Source organism: Pristiophorus japonicus, chromosome 1, assembly GCF_044704955.1.
Source record: "Pristiophorus japonicus isolate sPriJap1 chromosome 1, sPriJap1.hap1, whole genome shotgun sequence".
Lineage (NCBI taxonomy): Eukaryota > Metazoa > Chordata > Chondrichthyes > Pristiophoridae > Pristiophorus > Pristiophorus japonicus.
The window spans coordinates 476,793,090-476,815,778 of NC_091977.1; the positions used below are offsets into that span (position 1 = coordinate 476,793,090).

Genomic DNA, 22,689 nt, shown 5'->3' on the forward strand with positions numbered 1-22,689 from the left:
TTTGCATCTGACTCGCCCCTTATCACTTGCCTCCTCGCTTCCACGACCAGCAGAAATCTCCTGCTTCAGGTTGGCCTGCTCCCTGAACACTTTTCATGCTTTGCTCCAATCGACGTTACTGAGCAATAGCAAGCGAGCAAGGGCAGGACTGGAAGCCACGGATATGGTGAAAGACGCCAAGAAGAGCTCGAGCCTGCGGAAGGGAAGCGAGTTGAGCGTAACGTCGCAGCCGCCAAGAGCGTGAGGGAGCAAGCGAGAGGCCTGTCTGACTGATGGACAGATGATTCTATTGCCTGAGGCTTTGCCTGAAAGAAAGTGCTGCCTCTTTTCATGCATTGCTGCTCAAAGGCACTCCCTGCTGACACACAGATGCAAGTGTTCAAGCAAAACGGCGAAGGCACTGTCCTGTGCCTCAGCTGCAACATGTTCAGCTGTAAACTGCTCGTCATATTAAGAGCTCTGCCTTCAGCGAATTGCCACTTACCACACACATACATACTTCAAAAGAATGCTCACTGCTTCAAGCCGGAGTGCAACCAACTACCTAAGCACGACTTTGCTTTGCTTTGTTTTCTACTGCACTGCTCCGCTCTCCCACCTGTGAATCGAAGGGATGCGACAGAGGTGCCTCTCTTTGGTGATTGTCTGCCTCATGCCTTGTAATCTGCCCGTCCTGTGCACCTGCTGATGTCGCAGCTATTTTTCACAGACTGGGCCAGTGGCGCAATGGATAACGCGTCTGACTACGGATCAGAAGATTGTAGGTTCGACTCCTACCTGGCTCGAGTATTTTTGCAATCTTTGCATTATGGCTTTGGATGCCACGTAAGCGAACATATTTGGTCAAACTGTCCAGCTCTTAAACTGGGCAGTACCTTCTTAGTGCAGTAGGCAGCACGTCAGTCTCATAATCTGAAGGTCCTGAGTTCAATCCTTAGAAAAGGCATTGATACTTGTAAAGATGTTTTTCCTTCTTTCCATTTCAGCTGCATGCATGCAAAAATCGAGAAGTTTTGCTGCGACAGCACACCAAAGGATTTGATGTCCCTCAGCCTGCGGTGACCTTCAGAAGCAGATGGGCTCACCCACACCTGACACAACTCTTGTGTCTGAACTATTAACTGAGCCAAAAGAACAGTGGAGAATGCAGGCATTGATCCCACTGCCTCACACATGCAAAGTAAGCGCTCTCCCATTTGAGCAAATTCCCCATTCACATCTGGTATTAGCTCCCAGATTGCATCTGACTCGCCCCTTATCACTTGCCTGCTCGCTTCCACGACCAGCAGAAATCTCCTGCTTCAGGTTGGCCTGCTCCCTGAACACTTTTCATGCTTTGCTCCAATCGACGTTACTGAGCAATAGCAGGCGAGCAAGGGCAGGACTGGAAGCCACGGATATGGTGAAAGACGCCAAGAAGAGCTCGAGCCTGCGGAAGGGAAGCGAGTTGAGCGTAACGTCGCAGCCGCCACGAGCGTGAGGGAGCAAGCGAGAGGCCTGTCTGACTGATGGACAGATGATTCTATTGCCTGAGGCTTTGCCTGAAAGAAAGTGCTGCCTCTTTTCATGCATTGCTGCTCAAAGGCACTCCCTGCTGACACACAGATGCAAGTGTTCAAGCAAAACGGCGAAGACACTGTCCTGTGCCTCAGCTGCAACATGTTCAGCTGTAAACTGCTCGTCATATTAAGAGCTCTGCCTTCAGCGAATTGCCACTTACCACACACATACATACTTCAAAAGAATGCTCACTGCTTCAAGCCGGAGTGCAACCAACTACCTAAGCACGACTTTGCTTTGCTTTGTTTTCTACTGCACTGCTCCGCTCTCCCACCTGTGAATCGAAGGGATGCGACAGAGGTGCCTCTCTTTGGTGATTGTCTGCCTCATGCCTTGTAATCTGCCCGTCCTGTGCACCTGCTGATGTCGCAGCTATTTTTCACAGGCTGGGCCAGTGGCGCAATGGATAACGCGTCTGACTACGGATCAGAAGATTGTAGGTTCGACTCCTACCTGGCTCGAGTATTTTTGCAATCTTTGCATTATGGCTTTGGATGCCACGTAAGCGAACATATTTGGTCAAACTGTCCAGCTCTTAAACTGGGAAGTACCTTCTTAGTGCAGTAGGCAGCACGTCAGTCTCATAATCTGAAGGTCCTGAGTTCAATCCTTAGAAAAGGCATTGATACTTGTAAAGATGTTTTTCCTTCTTTCCATTTCAGCTGCATGCATGCAAAAATCGAGAAGTTTTGCTGCGACAGCACACCAAAGGATTTGATGTCCCTCAGCCTGCGGTGACCTTCAGAAGCAGATGGGCTCACCCACACCTGACACAACTCTTGTGTCTGAACTATTAACTGAGCCAAAAGAACAGTGGAGAATGCAGGCATTGATCCCACTGCCTCACACATGCAAAGTAAGCGCTCTCCCATTTGAGCAAATTCCCCATTCACATCTGGTATTAGCTCCCAGATTGCATCTGACTCGCCCCTTATCACTTGCCTGCTCGCTTCCACGACCAGCAGAAATCTCCTGCTTCAGGTTGGCCTGCTCCCTGAACACTTTTCATGCTTTGCTCCAATCGACGTTACTGAGCAATAGCAGGCGAGCAAGGGCAGGACTGGAAGCCACGGATATGGTGAAAGACGCCAAGAAGAGCTCGAGCCTGCGGAAGGGAAGCGAGTTGAGCGTAACGTCGCAGCCGCCACGAGCGTGAGGGAGCAAGCGAGAGGCCTGTCTGACTGATGGACAGATGATTCTATTGCCTGAGGCTTTGCCTGAAAGAAAGTGCTGCCTCTTTTCATGCATTGCTGCTCAAAGGCACTCCCTGCTGACACACAGATGCAAGTGTTCAAGCAAAACGGCGAAGACACTGTCCTGTGCCTCAGCTGCAACATGTTCAGCTGTAAACTGCTCGTCATATTAAGAGCTCTGCCTTCAGCGAATTGCCACTTACCACACACATACATACTTCAAAAGAATGCTCACTGCTTCAAGCCGGAGTGCAACCAACTACCTAAGCACGACTTTGCTTTGCTTTGTTTTCTACTGCACTGCTCCGCTCTCCCACCTGTGAATCGAAGGGATGCGACAGAGGTGCCTCTCTTTGGTGATTGTCTGCCTCATGCCTTGTAATCTGCCCGTCCTGTGCACCTGCTGATGTCGCAGCTATTTTTCACAGGCTGGGCCAGTGGCGCAATGGATAACGCGTCTGACTACGGATCAGAAGATTGTAGGTTCGACTCCTACCTGGCTCGAGTATTTTTGCAATCTTTGCATTATGGCTTTGGATGCCACGTAAGCGAACATATTTGGTCAAACTGTCCAGCTCTTAAACTGGGAAGTACCTTCTTAGTGCAGTAGGCAGCACGTCAGTCTCATAATCTGAAGGTCCTGAGTTCAATCCTTAGAAAAGGCATTGATACTTGTAAAGATGTTTTTCCTTCTTTCCATTTCAGCTGCATGCATGCAAAAATCGAGAAGTTTTGCTGCGACAGCACACCAAAGGATTTGATGTCCCTCAGCCTGCGGTGACCTTCAGAAGCAGATGGGCTCACCCACACCTGACACAACTCTTGTGTCTGAACTATTAACTGAGCCAAAAGAACAGTGGAGAATGCAGGCATTGATCCCACTGCCTCACACATGCAAAGTAAGCGCTCTCCCATTTGAGCAAATTCCCCATTCACATCTGGTATTAGCTCCCAGATTGCATCTGACTCACCCCTTATCACTTGCCTGCTCGCTTCCACGACCAGCAGAAATCTCCTGCTTCAGGTTGGCCTGCTCCCTGAACACTTTTCATGCTTTGCTCCAATCGACGTTACTGAGCAATAGCAGGCGAGCAAGGGCAGGACTGGAAGCCACGGATATGGTGAAAGACGCCAAGAAGAGCTCGAGCCTGCGGAAGGGAAGCGAGTTGAGCGTAACGTCGCAGCCGCCACGAGCGTGAGGGAGCAAGCGAGAGGCCTGTCTGACTGATGGACAGATGATTCTATTGCCTGAGGCTTTGCCTGAAAGAAAGTGCTGCCTCTTTTCATGCATTGCTGCTCAAAGGCACTCCCTGCTGACACACAGATGCAAGTGTTCAAGCAAAACGGCGAAGGCACTGTCCTGTGCCTCAGCTGCAACATGTTCAGCTGTAAACTGCTCGTCATATTAAGAGCTCTGCCTTCAGCGAATTGCCACTTACCACACACATACATACTTCAAAAGAATGCTCACTGCTTCAAGCCGGAGTGCAACCAACTACCTAAGCACGACTTTGCTTTGCTTTGTTTTCTACTGCACTGCTCCGCTCTCCCACCTGTGAATCGAAGGGATGCGACAGAGGTGCCTCTCTTTGGTGATTGTCTGCCTCATGCCTTGTAATCTGCCCGTCCTGTGCACCTGCTGATGTCGCAGCTATTTTTCACAGGCTGGGCCAGTGGCGCAATGGATAACGCGTCTGACTACGGATCAGAAGATTGTAGGTTCGACTCCTACCTGGCTCGAGTATTTTTGCAATCTTTGCATTATGGCTTTGGATGCCACGTAAGCGAACATATTTGGTCAAACTGTCCAGCTCTTAAACTGGGAAGTACCTTCTTAGTGCAGTAGGCAGCACGTCAGTCTCATAATCTGAAGGTCCTGAGTTCAATCCTTAGAAAAGGCATTGATACTTGTAAAGATGTTTTTCCTTCTTTCCATTTCAGCTGCATGCATGCAAAAATCGAGAAGTTTTGCTGCGACAGCACACCAAAGGATTTGATGTCCCTCAGCCTGCGGTGACCTTCAGAAGCAGATGGGCTCACCCACACCTGACACAACTCTTGTGTCTGAACTATTAACTGAGCCAAAAGAACAGTGGAGAATGCAGGCATTGATCCCACTGCCTCACACGTGCAAAGTAAGCACTCTCCCATTTGAGCAAATTCCCCATTCACATCTGGTATTAGCTCCCAGTTTGCATCTGACTCGCCCCTTATCACTTGCCTGCTCGCTTCCACGACCAGCAGAAATCTCCTGCTTCAGGTTGGCCTGCTCCCTGAACACTTTTCATGCTTTGCTCCAATCGACGTTACTGAGCAATAGCAAGCGAGCAAGGGCAGGACTGGAAGCCACGGATATGGTGAAAGACGCCAAGAAGAGCTCGAGCCTGCGGAAGGGAAGCGAGTTGAGCGTAACGTCGCAGCCGCCACGAGCGTGAGGGAGCAAGCGAGAGGCCTGTCTGACTGATGGACAGATGATTCTATTGCCTGAGGCTTTGCCTGAAAGAAAGTGCTGCCTCTTTTCATGCATTGCTGCTCAAAGGCACTCCCTGCTGACACACAGATGCAAGTGTTCAAGCAAAACGGCGAAGGCACTGTCCTGTGCCTCAGCTGCAACATGTTCAGCTGTAAACTGCTCGTCATATTAAGAGCTCTGCCTTCAACGAATTGCCACTTACCACACACATACATACTTCAAAAGAATGCTCACTGCTTCAAGCCGGAGTGCAACCAACTACCTAAGCACGACTTTGCTTTGCTTTGTTTTCTACTGCACTGCTCCGCTCTCCCACCTGTGAATCGAAGGGATGCGACAGAGGTGCCTCTCTTTGGTGATTGTCTGCCTCATGCCTTGGAATCTGCCCGTCCTGTGCACCTGCTGATGTCGCAGCTATTTTTCACAGACTGGGCCAGTGGCGCAATGGATAACGCGTCTGACTACGGATCAGAAGATTGTAGGTTCGACTCCTACCTGGCTCGAGTATTTTTGCAATCTTTGCATTATGGCTTTGGATGCCACGTAAGCGAACATATTTGGTCAAACTGTCCAGCTCTTAAACTGGGAAGTACCTTCTTAGTGCAGTAGGCAGCACGTCAGTCTCATAATCTGAAGGTCCTGAGTTCAATCCTTAGAAAAGGCATTGATACTTGTAAAGATGTTTTTCCTTCTTTCCATTTCAGCTGCATGCATGCAAAAATCGAGAAGTTTTGCTGCGACAGCACACCAAAGGATTTGATGTCCCTCAGCCTGCGGTGACCTTCAGAAGCAGATGGGCTCACCCACACCTGACACAACTCTTGTGTCTGAACTATTAACTGAGCCAAAAGAACAGTGGAGAATGCAGGCATTGATCCCACTGCCTCACACATGCAAAGTAAGCGCTCTCCCATTTGAGCAAATTCCCCATTCACATCTGGTATTAGCTCCCAGTTTGCATCTGACTCGCCCCTTATCACTTGCCTCCTCGCTTCCACGACCAGCAGAAATCTCCTGCTTCAGGTTGGCCTGCTCCCTGAACACTTTTCATGCTTTGCTCCAATCGACGTTACTGAGCAATAGCAAGCGAGCAAGGGCAGGACTGGAAGCCACGGATATGGTGAAAGACGCCAAGAAGAGCTCGAGCCTGCGGAAGGGAAGCGAGTTGAGCGTAACGTCGCAGCCGCCAAGAGCGTGAGGGAGCAAGCGAGAGGCCTGTCTGACTGATGGACAGATGATTCTATTGCCTGAGGCTTTGCCTGAAAGAAAGTGCTGCCTCTTTTCATGCATTGCTGCTCAAAGGCACTCCCTGCTGACACACAGATGCAAGTGTTCAAGCAAAACGGCGAAGGCACTGTCCTGTGCCTCAGCTGCAACATGTTCAGCTGTAAACTGCTCGTCATATTAAGAGCTCTGCCTTCAGCGAATTGCCACTTACCACACACATACATACTTCAAAAGAATGCTCACTGCTTCAAGCCGGAGTGCAACCAACTACCTAAGCACGACTTTGCTTTGCTTTGTTTTCTACTGCACTGCTCCGCTCTCCCACCTGTGAATCGAAGGGATGCGACAGAGGTGCCTCTCTTTGGTGATTGTCTGCCTCATGCCTTGTAATCTGCCCGTCCTGTGCACCTGCTGATGTCGCAGCTATTTTTCACAGGCTGGGCCAGTGGCGCAATGGATAACGCGTCTGACTACGGATCAGAAGATTGTAGGTTCGACTCCTACCTGGCTCGAGTATTTTTGCAATCTTTGCATTATGGCTTTGGATGCCACGTAAGCGAACATATTTGGTCAAACTGTCCAGCTCTTAAACTGGGCAGTACCTTCTTAGTGCAGTAGGCAGCACGTCAGTCTCATAATCTGAAGGTCCTGAGTTCAATCCTTAGAAAAGGCATTGATACTTGTAAAGATGTTTTTCCTTCTTTCCATTTCAGCTGCATGCATGCAAAAATCGAGAAGTTTTGCTGCGACAGCACACCAAAGGATTTGATGTCCCTCAGCCTGCGGTGACCTTCAGAAGCAGATGGGCTCACCCACACCTGACACAACTCTTGTGTCTGAACTATTAACTGAGCCAAAAGAACAGTGGAGAATGCAGGCATTGATCCCACTGCCTCACACATGCAAAGTAAGCGCTCTCCCATTTGAGCAAATTCCCCATTCACATCTGGTATTAGCTCCCAGATTGCATCTGACTCGCCCCTTATCACTTGCCTGCTCGCTTCCACGACCAGCAGAAATCTCCTGCTTCAGGTTGGCCTGCTCCCTGAACACTTTTCATGCTTTGCTCCAATCGACGTTACTGAGCAATAGCAGGCGAGCAAGGGCAGGACTGGAAGCCACGGATATGGTGAAAGACGCCAAGAAGAGCTCGAGCCTGCGGAAGGGAAGCGAGTTGAGCGTAACGTCGCAGCCGCCACGAGCGTGAGGGAGCAAGCGAGAGGCCTGTCTGACTGATGGACAGATGATTCTATTGCCTGAGGCTTTGCCTGAAAGAAAGTGCTGCCTCTTTTCATGCATTGCTGCTCAAAGGCACTCCCTGCTGACACACAGATGCAAGTGTTCAAGCAAAACGGCGAAGACACTGTCCTGTGCCTCAGCTGCAACATGTTCAGCTGTAAACTGCTCGTCATATTAAGAGCTCTGCCTTCAGCGAATTGCCACTTACCACACACATACATACTTCAAAAGAATGCTCACTGCTTCAAGCCGGAGTGCAACCAACTACCTAAGCACGACTTTGCTTTGCTTTGTTTTCTACTGCACTGCTCCGCTCTCCCACCTGTGAATCGAAGGGATGCGACAGAGGTGCCTCTCTTTGGTGATTGTCTGCCTCATGCCTTGTAATCTGCCCGTCCTGTGCACCTGCTGATGTCGCAGCTATTTTTCACAGGCTGGGCCAGTGGCGCAATGGATAACGCGTCTGACTACGGATCAGAAGATTGTAGGTTCGACTCCTACCTGGCTCGAGTATTTTTGCAATCTTTGCATTATGGCTTTGGATGCCACGTAAGCGAACATATTTGGTCAAACTGTCCAGCTCTTAAACTGGGAAGTACCTTCTTAGTGCAGTAGGCAGCACGTCAGTCTCATAATCTGAAGGTCCTGAGTTCAATCCTTAGAAAAGGCATTGATACTTGTAAAGATGTTTTTCCTTCTTTCCATTTCAGCTGCATGCATGCAAAAATCGAGAAGTTTTGCTGCGACAGCACACCAAAGGATTTGATGTCCCTCAGCCTGCGGTGACCTTCAGAAGCAGATGGGCTCACCCACACCTGACACAACTCTTGTGTCTGAACTATTAACTGAGCCAAAAGAACAGTGGAGAATGCAGGCATTGATCCCACTGCCTCACACATGCAAAGTAAGCGCTCTCCCATTTGAGCAAATTCCCCATTCACATCTGGTATTAGCTCCCAGATTGCATCTGACTCGCCCCTTATCACTTGCCTGCTCGCTTCCACGACCAGCAGAAATCTCCTGCTTCAGGTTGGCCTGCTCCCTGAACACTTTTCATGCTTTGCTCCAATCGACGTTACTGAGCAATAGCAGGCGAGCAAGGGCAGGACTGGAAGCCACGGATATGGTGAAAGACGCCAAGAAGAGCTCGAGCCTGCGGAAGGGAAGCGAGTTGAGCGTAACGTCGCAGCCGCCACGAGCGTGAGGGAGCAAGCGAGAGGCCTGTCTGACTGATGGACAGATGATTCTATTGCCTGAGGCTTTGCCTGAAAGAAAGTGCTGCCTCTTTTCATGCATTGCTGCTCAAAGGCACTCCCTGCTGACACACAGATGCAAGTGTTCAAGCAAAACGGCGAAGACACTGTCCTGTGCCTCAGCTGCAACATGTTCAGCTGTAAACTGCTCGTCATATTAAGAGCTCTGCCTTCAGCGAATTGCCACTTACCACACACATACATACTTCAAAAGAATGCTCACTGCTTCAAGCCGGAGTGCAACCAACTACCTAAGCACGACTTTGCTTTGCTTTGTTTTCTACTGCACTGCTCCGCTCTCCCACCTGTGAATCGAAGGGATGCGACAGAGGTGCCTCTCTTTGGTGATTGTCTGCCTCATGCCTTGTAATCTGCCCGTCCTGTGCACCTGCTGATGTCGCAGCTATTTTTCACAGGCTGGGCCAGTGGCGCAATGGATAACGCGTCTGACTACGGATCAGAAGATTGTAGGTTCGACTCCTACCTGGCTCGAGTATTTTTGCAATCTTTGCATTATGGCTTTGGATGCCACGTAAGCGAACATATTTGGTCAAACTGTCCAGCTCTTAAACTGGGAAGTACCTTCTTAGTGCAGTAGGCAGCACGTCAGTCTCATAATCTGAAGGTCCTGAGTTCAATCCTTAGAAAAGGCATTGATACTTGTAAAGATGTTTTTCCTTCTTTCCATTTCAGCTGCATGCATGCAAAAATCGAGAAGTTTTGCTGCGACAGCACACCAAAGGATTTGATGTCCCTCAGCCTGCGGTGACCTTCAGAAGCAGATGGGCTCACCCACACCTGACACAACTCTTGTGTCTGAACTATTAACTGAGCCAAAAGAACAGTGGAGAATGCAGGCATTGATCCCACTGCCTCACACATGCAAAGTAAGCGCTCTCCCATTTGAGCAAATTCCCCATTCACATCTGGTATTAGCTCCCAGTTTGCATCTGACTCGCCCCTTATCACTTGCCTCCTCGCTTCCACGACCAGCAGAAATCTCCTGCTTCAGGTTGGCCTGCTCCCTGAACACTTTTCATGCTTTGCTCCAATCGACGTTACTGAGCAATAGCAAGCGAGCAAGGGCAGGACTGGAAGCCACGGATATGGTGAAAGACGCCAAGAAGAGCTCGAGCCTGCGGAAGGGAAGCGAGTTGAGCGTAACGTCGCAGCCGCCAAGAGCGTGAGGGAGCAAGCGAGAGGCCTGTCTGACTGATGGACAGATGATTCTATTGCCTGAGGCTTTGCCTGAAAGAAAGTGCTGCCTCTTTTCATGCATTGCTGCTCAAAGGCACTCCCTGCTGACACACAGATGCAAGTGTTCAAGCAAAACGGCGAAGGCACTGTCCTGTGCCTCAGCTGCAACATGTTCAGCTGTAAACTGCTCGTCATATTAAGAGCTCTGCCTTCAGCGAATTGCCACTTACCACACACATACATACTTCAAAAGAATGCTCACTGCTTCAAGCCGGAGTGCAACCAACTACCTAAGCACGACTTTGCTTTGCTTTGTTTTCTACTGCACTGCTCCGCTCTCCCACCTGTGAATCGAAGGGATGCGACAGAGGTGCCTCTCTTTGGTGATTGTCTGCCTCATGCCTTGTAATCTGCCCGTCCTGTGCACCTGCTGATGTCGCAGCTATTTTTCACAGACTGGGCCAGTGGCGCAATGGATAACGCGTCTGACTACGGATCAGAAGATTGTAGGTTCGACTCCTACCTGGCTCGAGTATTTTTGCAATCTTTGCATTATGGCTTTGGATGCCACGTAAGCGAACATATTTGGTCAAACTGTCCAGCTCTTAAACTGGGCAGTACCTTCTTAGTGCAGTAGGCAGCACGTCAGTCTCATAATCTGAAGGTCCTGAGTTCAATCCTTAGAAAAGGCATTGATACTTGTAAAGATGTTTTTCCTTCTTTCCATTTCAGCTGCATGCATGCAAAAATCGAGAAGTTTTGCTGCGACAGCACACCAAAGGATTTGATGTCCCTCAGCCTGCGGTGACCTTCAGAAGCAGATGGGCTCACCCACACCTGACACAACTCTTGTGTCTGAACTATTAACTGAGCCAAAAGAACAGTGGAGAATGCAGGCATTGATCCCACTGCCTCACACATGCAAAGTAAGCGCTCTCCCATTTGAGCAAATTCCCCATTCACATCTGGTATTAGCTCCCAGATTGCATCTGACTCGCCCCTTATCACTTGCCTGCTCGCTTCCACGACCAGCAGAAATCTCCTGCTTCAGGTTGGCCTGCTCCCTGAACACTTTTCATGCTTTGCTCCAATCGACGTTACTGAGCAATAGCAGGCGAGCAAGGGCAGGACTGGAAGCCACGGATATGGTGAAAGACGCCAAGAAGAGCTCGAGCCTGCGGAAGGGAAGCGAGTTGAGCGTAACGTCGCAGCCGCCACGAGCGTGAGGGAGCAAGCGAGAGGCCTGTCTGACTGATGGACAGATGATTCTATTGCCTGAGGCTTTGCCTGAAAGAAAGTGCTGCCTCTTTTCATGCATTGCTGCTCAAAGGCACTCCCTGCTGACACACAGATGCAAGTGTTCAAGCAAAACGGCGAAGGCACTGTCCTGTGCCTCAGCTGCAACATGTTCAGCTGTAAACTGCTCGTCATATTAAGAGCTCTGCCTTCAACGAATTGCCACTTACCACACACATACATACTTCAAAAGAATGCTCACTGCTTCAAGCCGGAGTGCAACCAACTACCTAAGCACGACTTTGCTTTGCTTTGTTTTCGACTGCACTGCTCCGCTCTCCCACCTGTGAATCGAAGGGATGCGACAGAGGTGCCTCTCTTTGGTGATTGTCTGCCTCATGCCTTGGAATCTGCCCGTCCTGTGCACCTGCTGATGTCGCAGCTATTTTTCACAGACTGGGCCAGTGGCGCAATGGATAACGCGTCTGACTACGGATCAGAAGATTGTAGGTTCGACTCCTACCTGGCTCGAGTATTTTTGCAATCTTTGCATTATGGCTTTGGATGCCACGTAAGCGAACATATTTGGTCAAACTGTCCAGCTCTTAAACTGGGAAGTACCTTCTTAGTGCAGTAGGCAGCACGTCAGTCTCATAATCTGAAGGTCCTGAGTTCAATCCTTAGAAAAGGCATTGATACTTGTAAAGATGTTTTTCCTTCTTTCCATTTCAGCTGCATGCATGCAAAAATCGAGAAGTTTTGCTGCGACAGCACACCAAAGGATTTGATGTCCCTCAGCCTGCGGTGACCTTCAGAAGCAGATGGGCTCACCCACACCTGACACAACTCTTGTGTCTGAACTATTAACTGAGCCAAAAGAACAGTGGAGAATGCAGGCATTGATCCCACTGCCTCACACGTGCAAAGTAAGCACTCTCCCATTTGAGCAAATTCCCCATTCACATCTGGTATTAGCTCCCAGTTTGCATCTGACTCGCCCCTTATCACTTGCCTGCTCGCTTCCACGACCAGCAGAAATCTCCTGCTTCAGGTTGGCCTGCTCCCTGAACACTTTTCATGCTTTGCTCCAATCGACGTTACTGAGCAATAGCAAGCGAGCAAGGGCAGGACTGGAAGCCACGGATATGGTGAAAGACGCCAAGAAGAGCTCGAGCCTGCGGAAGGGAAGCGAGTTGAGCGTAACGTCGCAGCCGCCACGAGCGTGAGGGAGCAAGCGAGAGGCCTGTCTGACTGATGGACAGATGATTCTATTGCCTGAGGCTTTGCCTGAAAGAAAGTGCTGCCTCTTTTCATGCATTGCTGCTCAAAGGCACTCCCTGCTGACACACAGATGCAAGTGTTCAAGCAAAACGGCGAAGGCACTGTCCTGTGCCTCAGCTGCAACATGTTCAGCTGTAAACTGCTCGTCATATTAAGAGCTCTGCCTTCAACGAATTGCCACTTACCACACACATACATACTTCAAAAGAATGCTCACTGCTTCAAGCCGGAGTGCAACCAACTACCTAAGCACGACTTTGCTTTGCTTTGTTTTCTACTGCACTGCTCCGCTCTCCCACCTGTGAATCGAAGGGATGCGACAGAGGTGCCTCTCTTTGGTGATTGTCTGCCTCATGCCTTGGAATCTGCCCGTCCTGTGCACCTGCTGATGTCGCAGCTATTTTTCACAGACTGGGCCAGTGGCGCAATGGATAACGCGTCTGACTACGGATCAGAAGATTGTAGGTTCGACTCCTACCTGGCTCGAGTATTTTTGCAATCTTTGCATTATGGCTTTGGATGCCACGTAAGCGAACATATTTGGTCAAACTGTCCAGCTCTTAAACTGGGAAGTACCTTCTTAGTGCAGTAGGCAGCACGTCAGTCTCATAATCTGAAGGTCCTGAGTTCAATCCTTAGAAAAGGCATTGATACTTGTAAAGATGTTTTTCCTTCTTTCCATTTCAGCTGCATGCATGCAAAAATCGAGAAGTTTTGCTGCGACAGCACACCAAAGGATTTGATGTCCCTCAGCCTGCGGTGACCTTCAGAAGCAGATGGGCTCACCCACACCTGACACAACTCTTGTGTCTGAACTATTAACTGAGCCAAAAGAACAGTGGAGAATGCAGGCATTGATCCCACTGCCTCACACATGCAAAGTAAGCGCTCTCCCATTTGAGCAAATTCCCCATTCACATCTGGTATTAGCTCCCAGTTTGCATCTGACTCGCCCCTTATCACTTGCCTCCTCGCTTCCACGACCAGCAGAAATCTCCTGCTTCAGGTTGGCCTGCTCCCTGAACACTTTTCATGCTTTGCTCCAATCGACGTTACTGAGCAATAGCAAGCGAGCAAGGGCAGGACTGGAAGCCACGGATATGGTGAAAGACGCCAAGAAGAGCTCGAGCCTGCGGAAGGGAAGCGAGTTGAGCGTAACGTCGCAGCCGCCAAGAGCGTGAGGGAGCAAGCGAGAGGCCTGTCTGACTGATGGACAGATGATTCTATTGCCTGAGGCTTTGCCTGAAAGAAAGTGCTGCCTCTTTTCATGCATTGCTGCTCAAAGGCACTCCCTGCTGACACACAGATGCAAGTGTTCAAGCAAAACGGCGAAGGCACTGTCCTGTGCCTCAGCTGCAACATGTTCAGCTGTAAACTGCTCGTCATATTAAGAGCTCTGCCTTCAGCGAATTGCCACTTACCACACACATACATACTTCAAAAGAATGCTCACTGCTTCAAGCCGCAGTGCAACCAACTACCTAAGCACGACTTTGCTTTGCTTTGTTTTCTACTGCACTGCTCCGCTCTCCCACCTGTGAATCGAAGGGATGCGACAGAGGTGCCTCTCTTTGGTGATTGTCTGCCTCATGCCTTGTAATCTGCCCGTCCTGTGCACCTGCTGATGTCGCAGCTATTTTTCACAGACTGGGCCAGTGGCGCAATGGATAACGCGTCTGACTACGGATCAGAAGATTGTAGGTTCGACTCCTACCTGGCTCGAGTATTTTTGCAATCTTTGCATTATGGCTTTGGATGCCACGTAAGCGAACATATTTGGTCAAACTGTCCAGCTCTTAAACTGGGCAGTACCTTCTTAGTGCAGTAGGCAGCACGTCAGTCTCATAATCTGAAGGTCCTGAGTTCAATCCTTAGAAAAGGCATTGATACTTGTAAAGATGTTTTTCCTTCTTTCCATTTCAGCTGCATGCATGCAAAAATCGAGAAGTTTTGCTGCGACAGCACACCAAAGGATTTGATGTCCCTCAGCCTGCGGTGACCTTCAGAAGCAGATGGGCTCACCCACACCTGACACAACTCTTGTGTCTGAACTATTAACTGAGCCAAAAGAACAGTGGAGAATGCAGGCATTGATCCCACTGCCTCACACATGCAAAGTAAGCGCTCTCCCATTTGAGCAAATTCCCCATTCACATCTGGTATTAGCTCCCAGATTGCATCTGACTCGCCCCTTATCACTTGCCTGCTCGCTTCCACGACCAGCAGAAATCTCCTGCTTCAGGTTGGCCTGCTCCCTGAACACTTTTCATGCTTTGCTCCAATCGACGTTACTGAGCAATAGCAGGCGAGCAAGGGCAGGACTGGAAGCCACGGATATGGTGAAAGACGCCAAGAAGAGCTCGAGCCTGCGGAAGGGAAGCGAGTTGAGCGTAACGTCGCAGCCGCCACGAGCGTGAGGGAGCAAGCGAGAGGCCTGTCTGACTGATGGACAGATGATTCTATTGCCTGAGGCTTTGCCTGAAAGAAAGTGCTGCCTCTTTTCATGCATTGCTGCTCAAAGGCACTCCCTGCTGACACACAGATGCAAGTGTTCAAGCAAAACGGCGAAGACACTGTCCTGTGCCTCAGCTGCAACATGTTCAGCTGTAAACTGCTCGTCATATTAAGAGCTCTGCCTTCAGCGAATTGCCACTTACCACACACATACATACTTCAAAAGAATGCTCACTGCTTCAAGCCGGAGTGCAACCAACTACCTAAGCACGACTTTGCTTTGCTTTGTTTTCTACTGCACTGCTCCGCTCTCCCACCTGTGAATCGAAGGGATGCGACAGAGGTGCCTCTCTTTGGTGATTGTCTGCCTCATGCCTTGTAATCTGCCCGTCCTGTGCACCTGCTGATGTCGCAGCTATTTTTCACAGGCTGGGCCAGTGGCGCAATGGATAACGCGTCTGACTACGGATCAGAAGATTGTAGGTTCGACTCCTACCTGGCTCGAGTATTTTTGCAATCTTTGCATTATGGCTTTGGATGCCACGTAAGCGAACATATTTGGTCAAACTGTCCAGCTCTTAAACTGGGAAGTACCTTCTTAGTGCAGTAGGCAGCACGTCAGTCTCATAATCTGAAGGTCCTGAGTTCAATCCTTAGAAAAGGCATTGATACTTGTAAAGATGTTTTTCCTTCTTTCCATTTCAGCTGCATGCATGCAAAAATCGAGAAGTTTTGCTGCGACAGCACACCAAAGGATTTGATGTCCCTCAGCCTGCGGTGACCTTCAGAAGCAGATGGGCTCACCCACACCTGACACAACTCTTGTGTCTGAACTATTAACTGAGCCAAAAGAACAGTGGAGAATGCAGGCATTGATCCCACTGCCTCACACATGCAAAGTAAGCGCTCTCCCATTTGAGCAAATTCCCCATTCACATCTGGTATTAGCTCCCAGATTGCATCTGACTCGCCCCTTATCACTTGCCTGCTCGCTTCCACGACCAGCAGAAATCTCCTGCTTCAGGTTGGCCTGCTCCCTGAACACTTTTCATGCTTTGCTCCAATCGACGTTACTGAGCAATAGCAGGCGAGCAAGGGCAGGACTGGAAGCCACGGATATGGTGAAAGACGCCAAGAAGAGCTCGAGCCTGCGGAAGGGAAGCGAGTTGAGCGTAACGTCGCAGCCGCCACGAGCGTGAGGGAGCAAGCGAGAGGCCTGTCTGACTGATGGACAGATGATTCTATTGCCTGAGGCTTTGCCTGAAAGAAAGTGCTGCCTCTTTTCATGCATTGCTGCTCAAAGGCACTCCCTGCTGACACACAGATGCAAGTGTTCAAGCAAAACGGCGAAGACACTGTCCTGTGCCTCAGCTGCAACATGTTCAGCTGTAAACTGCTCGTCATATTAAGAGCTCTGCCTTCAGCGAATTGCCACTTACCACACACATACATACTTCAAAAGAATGCTCACTGCTTCAAGCCGGAGTGCAACCAACTACCTAAGCACGACTTTGCTTTGCTTTGTTTTCTACTGCACTGCTCCGCTCTCCCACCTGTGAATCGAAGGGATGCGACAGAGGTGCCTCTCTTTGGTGATTGTCTGCCTCATGCCTTGTAATCTGCCCGTCCTGTGCACCTGCTGATGTCGCAGCTATTTTTCACAGGCTGGGCCAGTGGCGCAATGGATAACGCGTCTGACTACGGATCAGAAGATTGTAGGTTCGACTCCTACCTGGCTCGAGTATTTTTGCAATCTTTGCATTATGGCTTTGGATGCCACGTAAGCGAACATATTTGGTCAAACTGTCCAGCTCTTAAACTGGGAAGTACCTTCTTAGTGCAGTAGGCAGCACGTCAGTCTCATAATCTGAAGGTCCTGAGTTCAATCCTTAGAAAAGGCATTGATACTTGTAAAGATGTTTTTCCTTCTTTCCATTTCAGCTGCATGCATGCAAAAATCGAGAAGTTTTGCTGCGACAGCACACCAAAGGATTTGATGTCCCTCAGCCTGCGGTGACCTTCAGAAGCAGATGGGCTCACCCACACCTGACACAACTCTTGTGTCTGAACTATTAACTGAGCCAAAAGAACAGTGGAGAATGCAGGCATTGATCCCACTGCCTCACACATGCAAAGTAAGCGCTCTCCCATTTGAGCAAATTCCCCATTCACATCTGGTATTAGCTCCCAGATTGCATCTGACTCGCCCCTTATCACTTGCCTGCTCGCTTCCACGACCAGCAGAAATCTCCTGCTTCAGGTTGGCCTGCTCCCTGAACACTTTTCATGCTTTGCTCCAATCGACGTTACTGAGCAATAGCAGGCGAGCAAGGGCAGGACTGGAAGCCACGGATATGGTGAAAGACGCCAAGAAGAGCTCGAGCCTGCGGAAGGGAAGCGAGTTGAGCGTAACGTCGCAGCCGCCACGAGCGTGAGGGAGCAAGCGAGAGGCCTGTCTGACTGATGGACAGATGATTCTATTGCCTGAGGCTTTGCCTGAAAGAAAGTGCTGCCTCTTTTCATGCATTGCTGCTCAAAGGCACTCCCTGCTGACACACAGATGCAAGTGTTCAAGCAAAACGGCGAAGACACTGTCCTGTGCCTCAGCTGCAACATGTTCAGCTGTAAACTGCTCGTCATATTAAGAGCTCTGCCTTCAGCGAATTGCCACTTACCACACACATACATACTTCAAAAGAATGCTCACTGCTTCAAGCCGGAGTGCAACCAACTACCTAAGCACGACTTTGCTTTGCTTTGTTTTCTACTGCACTGCTCCGCTCTCCCACCTGTGAATCGAAGGGATGCGACAGAGGTGCCTCTCTTTGGTGATTGTCTGCCTCATGCCTTGTAATCTGCCCGTCCTGTGCACCTGCTGATGTCGCAGCTATTTTTCACAGGCTGGGCCAGTGGCGCAATGGATAACGCGTCTGACTACGGATCAGAAGATTGTAGGTTCGACTCCTACCTGGCTCGAGTATTTTTGCAATCTTTGCATTATGGCTTTGGATGCCACGTAAGCGAACATATTTGGTCAAACTGTCCAGCTCTTAAACTGGGAAGTACCTTCTTAGTGCAGTAGGCAGCACGTCAGTCTCATAATCTGAAGGTCCTGAGTTCAATCCTTAGAAAAGGCATTGATACTTGTAAAGATGTTTTTCCTTCTTTCCATTTCAGCTGCATGCATGCAAAAATCGAGAAGTTTTGCTGCGACAGCACACCAAAGGATTTGATGTCCCTCAGCCTGCGGTGACCTTCAGAAGCAGATGGGCTCACCCACACCTGACACAACTCTTGTGTCTGAACTATTAACTGAGCCAAAAGAACAGTGGAGAATGCAGGCATTGATCCCACTGCCTCACACGTGCAAAGTAAGCACTCTCCCATTTGAGCAAATTCCCCATTCACATCTGGTATTAGCTCCCAGTTTGCATCTGACTCGCCCCTTATCACTTGCCTGCTCGCTTCCACGACCAGCAGAAATCTCCTGCTTCAGGTTGGCCTGCTCCCTGAACACTTTTCATGCTTTGCTCCAATCGACGTTACTGAGCAATAGCAAGCGAGCAAGGGCAGGACTGGAAGCCACGGATATGGTGAAAGACGCCAAGAAGAGCTCGAGCCTGCGGAAGGGAAGCGAGTTGAGCGTAACGTCGCAGCCGCCACGAGCGTGAGGGAGCAAGCGAGAGGCCTGTCTGACTGATGGACAGATGATTCTATTGCCTGAGGCTTTGCCTGAAAGAAAGTGCTGCCTCTTTTCATGCATTGCTGCTCAAAGGCACTCCCTGCTGACACACAGATGCAAGTGTTCAAGCAAAACGGCGAAGGCACTGTCCTGTGCCTCAGCTGCAACATGTTCAGCTGTAAACTGCTCGTCATATTAAGAGCTCTGCCTTCAACGAATTGCCACTTACCACACACATACATACTTCAAAAGAATGCTCACTGCTTCAAGCCGGAGTGCAACCAACTACCTAAGCACGACTTTGCTTTGCTTTGTTTTCTACTGCACTGCTCCGCTCTCCCACCTGTGAATCGAAGGGATGCGACAGAGGTGCCTCTCTTTGGTGATTGTCTGCCTCATGCCTTGGAATCTGCCCGTCCTGTGCACCTGCTGATGTCGCAGCTATTTTTCACAGGCTGGGCCAGTGGCGCAATGGATAACGCGTCTGACTACGGATCAGAAGATTGTAGGTTCGACTCCTACCTGGCTCGAGTATTTTTGCAATCTTTGCATTATGGCTTTGGATGCCACGTAAGCGAACATATTTGGTCAAACTGTCCAGCTTTTAAACTGGGAAGTACCTTCTTAGTGCAGTAGGCAGCACGTCAGTCTCATAATCTGAAGGTCCTGAGTTCAATCCTTAGAAAAGGCATTGATACTTGTAAAGATGTTTTTCCTTCTTTCCATTTCAGCTGCATGCATGCAAAAATCGAGAAGTTTTGCTGCGACAGCACACCAAAGGATTTGATGTCCCTCAGCCTGCGGTGACCTTCAGAAGCAGATGGGCTCACCCACACCTGACACAACTCTTGTGTCTGAACTATTAACTGAGCCAAAAGAACAGTGGAGAATGCAGGCATTGATCCCACTGCCTCACACATGCAAAGTAAGCGCTCTCCCATTTGAGCAAATTCCCCATTCACATCTGGTATTAGCTCCCAGTTTGCATCTGACTCGCCCCTTATCACTTGCCTCCTCGCTTCCACGACCAGCAGAAATCTCCTGCTTCAGGTTGGCCTGCTCCCTGAACACTTTTCATGCTTTGCTCCAATCGACGTTACTGAGCAATAGCAAGCGAGCAAGGGCAGGACTGGAAGCCACGGATATGGTGAAAGACGCCAAGAAGAGCTCGAGCCTGCGGAAGGGAAGCGAGTTGAGCGTAACGTCGCAGCCGCCAAGAGCGTGAGGGAGCAAGCGAGAGGCCTGTCTGACTGATGGACAGATGATTCTATTGCCTGAGGCTTTGCCTGAAAGAAAGTGCTGCCTCTTTTCATGCATTGCTGCTCAAAGGCACTCCCTGCTGACACACAGATGCAAGTGTTCAAGCAAAACGGCGAAGGCACTGTCCTGTGCCTCAGCTGCAACATGTTCAGCTGTAAACTGCTCGTCATATTAAGAGCTCTGCCTTCAGCGAATTGCCACTTACCACACACATACATACTTCAAAAGAATGCTCACTGCTTCAAGCCGCAGTGCAACCAACTACCTAAGCACGACTTTGCTTTGCTTTGTTTTCTACTGCACTGCTCCGCTCTCCCACCTGTGAATCGAAGGGATGCGACAGAGGTGCCTCTCTTTGGTGATTGTCTGCCTCATGCCTTGTAATCTGCCCGTCCTGTGCACCTGCTGATGTCGCAGCTATTTTTCACAGACTGGGCCAGTGGCGCAATGGATAACGCGTCTGACTACGGATCAGAAGATTGTAGGTTCGACTCCTACCTGGCTCGAGTATTTTTGCAATCTTTGCATTATGGCTTTGGATGCCACGTAAGCGAACATATTTGGTCAAACTGTCCAGCTCTTAAACTGGGCAGTACCTTCTTAGTGCAGTAGGCAGCACGTCAGTCTCATAATCTGAAGGTCCTGAGTTCAATCCTTAGAAGAGGCATTGATACTTGTAAAGATGTTTTTCCTTCTTTCCATTTCAGCTGCATGCATGCAAAAATCGAGAAGTTTTGCTGCGACAGCACACCAAAGGATTTGATGTCCCTCAGCCTGCGGTGACCTTCAGAAGCAGATGGGCTCACCCACACCTGACACAACTCTTGTGTCTGAACTATTAACTGAGCCAAAAGAACAGTGGAGAATGCAGGCATTGATCCCACTGCCTCACACATGCAAAGTAAGCGCTCTCCCATTTGAGCAAATTCCCCATTCACATCTGGTATTAGCTCCCAGTTTGCATCTGACTCGCCCCTTATCACTTGCCTGCTCGCTTCCACGACCAGCAGAAATCTCCTGCTTCAGGTTGGCCTGCTCCCTGAACACTTTTCATGCTTTGCTCCAATCGACGTTACTGAGCAATAGCAGGCGAGCAAGGGCAGGACTGGAAGCCACGGATATGGTGAAAGACGCCAAGAAGAGCTCGAGCCTGCGGAAGGGAAGCGAGTTGAGCGTAACGTCGCAGCCGCCACGAGCGTGAGGGAGCAAGCGAGAGGCCTGTCTGACTGATGGACAGATGATTCTATTGCCTGAGGCTTTGCCTGAAAGAAAGTGCTGCCTCTTTTCATGCATTGCTGCTCAAAGGCACTCCCTGCTGACACACAGATGCAAGTGTTCAAGCAAAACGGCGAAGACACTGTCCTGTGCCTCAGCTGCAACATGTTCAGCTGTAAACTGCTCGTCATATTAAGAGCTCTGCCTTCAGCGAATTGCCACTTACCACACACATACATACTTCAAAAGAATGCTCACTGCTTCAAGCCGGAGTGCAACCAACTACCTAAGCACGACTTTGCTTTGCTTTGTTTTCTACTGCACTGCTCCGCTCTCCCACCTGTGAATCGAAGGGATGCGACAGAGGTGCCTCTCTTTGGTGATTGTCTGCCTCATGCCTTGTAATCTGCCCGTCCTGTGCACCTGCTGATGTCGCAGCTATTTTTCACAGGCTGGGCCAGTGGCGCAATGGATAACGCGTCTGACTACGGATCAGAAGATTGTAGGTTCGACTCCTACCTGGCTCGAGTATTTTTGCAATCTTTGCATTATGGCTTTGGATGCCACGTAAGCGAACATATTTGGTCAAACTGTCCAGCTCTTAAACTGGGAAGTACCTTCTTAGTGCAGTAGGCAGCACGTCAGTCTCATAATCTGAAGGTCCTGAGTTCAATCCTTAGAAAAGGCATTGATACTTGTAAAGATGTTTTTCCTTCTTTCCATTTCAGCTGCATGCATGCAAAAATCGAGAAGTTTTGCTGCGACAGCACACCAAAGGATTTGATGTCCCTCAGCCTGCGGTGACCTTCAGAAGCAGATGGGCTCACACACACCTGACACAACTCTTGTGTCTGAACTATTAACTGAGCCAAAAGAACAGTGGAGAATGCAGGCATTGATCCCACTGCCTCACACATGCAAAGTAAGCGCTCTCCCATTTGAGCAAATTCCCCATTCACATCTGGTATTAGCTCCCAGATTGCATCTGACTCGCCCCTTATCACTTGCCTGCTCGCTTCCACGACCAGCAGAAATCTCCTGCTTCAGGTTGGCCTGCTCCCTGAACACTTTTCATGCTTTGCTCCAATCGACGTTACTGAGCAATAGCAGGCGAGCAAGGGCAGGACTGGAAGCCACGGATATGGTGAAAGACGCCAAGAAGAGCTCGAGCCTGCGGAAGGGAAGCGAGTTGAGCGTAACGTCGCAGCCGCCACGAGCGTGAGGGAGCAAGCGAGAGGCCTGTCTGACTGATGGACAGATGATTCTATTGCCTGAGGCTTTGCCTGAAAGAAAGTGCTGCCTCTTTTCATGCATTGCTGCTCAAAGGCACTCCCTGCTGACACACAGATGCAAGTGTTCAAGCAAAACGGCGAAGACACTGTCCTGTGCCTCAGCTGCAACATGTTCAGCTGTAAACTG

The 22,689-nt window shown here is 49.7% G+C and overlaps 18 non-coding genes across 18 annotated transcripts; all 18 read left to right on the forward strand.

The window, feature by feature from the left end:
• The first annotated feature begins 712 nt into the window (after window positions 1–712).
• On the forward strand, window positions 713–785 carry trnar-acg (transfer RNA arginine (anticodon ACG)). The gene has a single exon. It is a non-coding gene; the product is annotated as a tRNA-Arg (tRNA).
• Window positions 786–1,948: 1,163 nt separating this feature from the next.
• trnar-acg (transfer RNA arginine (anticodon ACG)) lies at window positions 1,949–2,021 on the forward strand. Its single transcript has one exon. It is a non-coding gene; the product is annotated as a tRNA-Arg (tRNA).
• Window positions 2,022–3,184: 1,163 nt separating this feature from the next.
• trnar-acg (transfer RNA arginine (anticodon ACG)) lies at window positions 3,185–3,257 on the forward strand. Its single transcript has one exon. It is a non-coding gene; the product is annotated as a tRNA-Arg (tRNA).
• Window positions 3,258–4,420: 1,163 nt separating this feature from the next.
• trnar-acg (transfer RNA arginine (anticodon ACG)) lies at window positions 4,421–4,493 on the forward strand. Its single transcript has one exon. It is a non-coding gene; the product is annotated as a tRNA-Arg (tRNA).
• A 1,163-nt stretch (window positions 4,494–5,656) lies between these two features.
• On the forward strand, window positions 5,657–5,729 carry trnar-acg (transfer RNA arginine (anticodon ACG)). The gene has a single exon. It is a non-coding gene; the product is annotated as a tRNA-Arg (tRNA).
• Window positions 5,730–6,892: 1,163 nt separating this feature from the next.
• trnar-acg (transfer RNA arginine (anticodon ACG)) lies at window positions 6,893–6,965 on the forward strand. Its single transcript has one exon. It is a non-coding gene; the product is annotated as a tRNA-Arg (tRNA).
• A 1,163-nt stretch (window positions 6,966–8,128) lies between these two features.
• On the forward strand, window positions 8,129–8,201 carry trnar-acg (transfer RNA arginine (anticodon ACG)). The gene has a single exon. It is a non-coding gene; the product is annotated as a tRNA-Arg (tRNA).
• Window positions 8,202–9,364: 1,163 nt separating this feature from the next.
• On the forward strand, window positions 9,365–9,437 carry trnar-acg (transfer RNA arginine (anticodon ACG)). Its single transcript has one exon. It is a non-coding gene; the product is annotated as a tRNA-Arg (tRNA).
• A 1,163-nt stretch (window positions 9,438–10,600) lies between these two features.
• Window positions 10,601–10,673, forward strand: trnar-acg (transfer RNA arginine (anticodon ACG)). Its single transcript has one exon. It is a non-coding gene; the product is annotated as a tRNA-Arg (tRNA).
• A 1,163-nt stretch (window positions 10,674–11,836) lies between these two features.
• trnar-acg (transfer RNA arginine (anticodon ACG)) lies at window positions 11,837–11,909 on the forward strand. The gene has a single exon. It is a non-coding gene; the product is annotated as a tRNA-Arg (tRNA).
• Window positions 11,910–13,072: 1,163 nt separating this feature from the next.
• trnar-acg (transfer RNA arginine (anticodon ACG)) lies at window positions 13,073–13,145 on the forward strand. Its single transcript has one exon. It is a non-coding gene; the product is annotated as a tRNA-Arg (tRNA).
• A 1,163-nt stretch (window positions 13,146–14,308) lies between these two features.
• trnar-acg (transfer RNA arginine (anticodon ACG)) lies at window positions 14,309–14,381 on the forward strand. The gene has a single exon. It is a non-coding gene; the product is annotated as a tRNA-Arg (tRNA).
• Window positions 14,382–15,544: 1,163 nt separating this feature from the next.
• trnar-acg (transfer RNA arginine (anticodon ACG)) lies at window positions 15,545–15,617 on the forward strand. The gene has a single exon. It is a non-coding gene; the product is annotated as a tRNA-Arg (tRNA).
• Window positions 15,618–16,780: 1,163 nt separating this feature from the next.
• Window positions 16,781–16,853, forward strand: trnar-acg (transfer RNA arginine (anticodon ACG)). Its single transcript has one exon. It is a non-coding gene; the product is annotated as a tRNA-Arg (tRNA).
• Window positions 16,854–18,016: 1,163 nt separating this feature from the next.
• Window positions 18,017–18,089, forward strand: trnar-acg (transfer RNA arginine (anticodon ACG)). Its single transcript has one exon. It is a non-coding gene; the product is annotated as a tRNA-Arg (tRNA).
• A 1,163-nt stretch (window positions 18,090–19,252) lies between these two features.
• Window positions 19,253–19,325, forward strand: trnar-acg (transfer RNA arginine (anticodon ACG)). The gene has a single exon. It is a non-coding gene; the product is annotated as a tRNA-Arg (tRNA).
• A 1,163-nt stretch (window positions 19,326–20,488) lies between these two features.
• Window positions 20,489–20,561, forward strand: trnar-acg (transfer RNA arginine (anticodon ACG)). Its single transcript has one exon. It is a non-coding gene; the product is annotated as a tRNA-Arg (tRNA).
• A 1,163-nt stretch (window positions 20,562–21,724) lies between these two features.
• On the forward strand, window positions 21,725–21,797 carry trnar-acg (transfer RNA arginine (anticodon ACG)). The gene has a single exon. It is a non-coding gene; the product is annotated as a tRNA-Arg (tRNA).
• The last annotated feature ends 892 nt before the right edge of the window (window positions 21,798–22,689 follow it).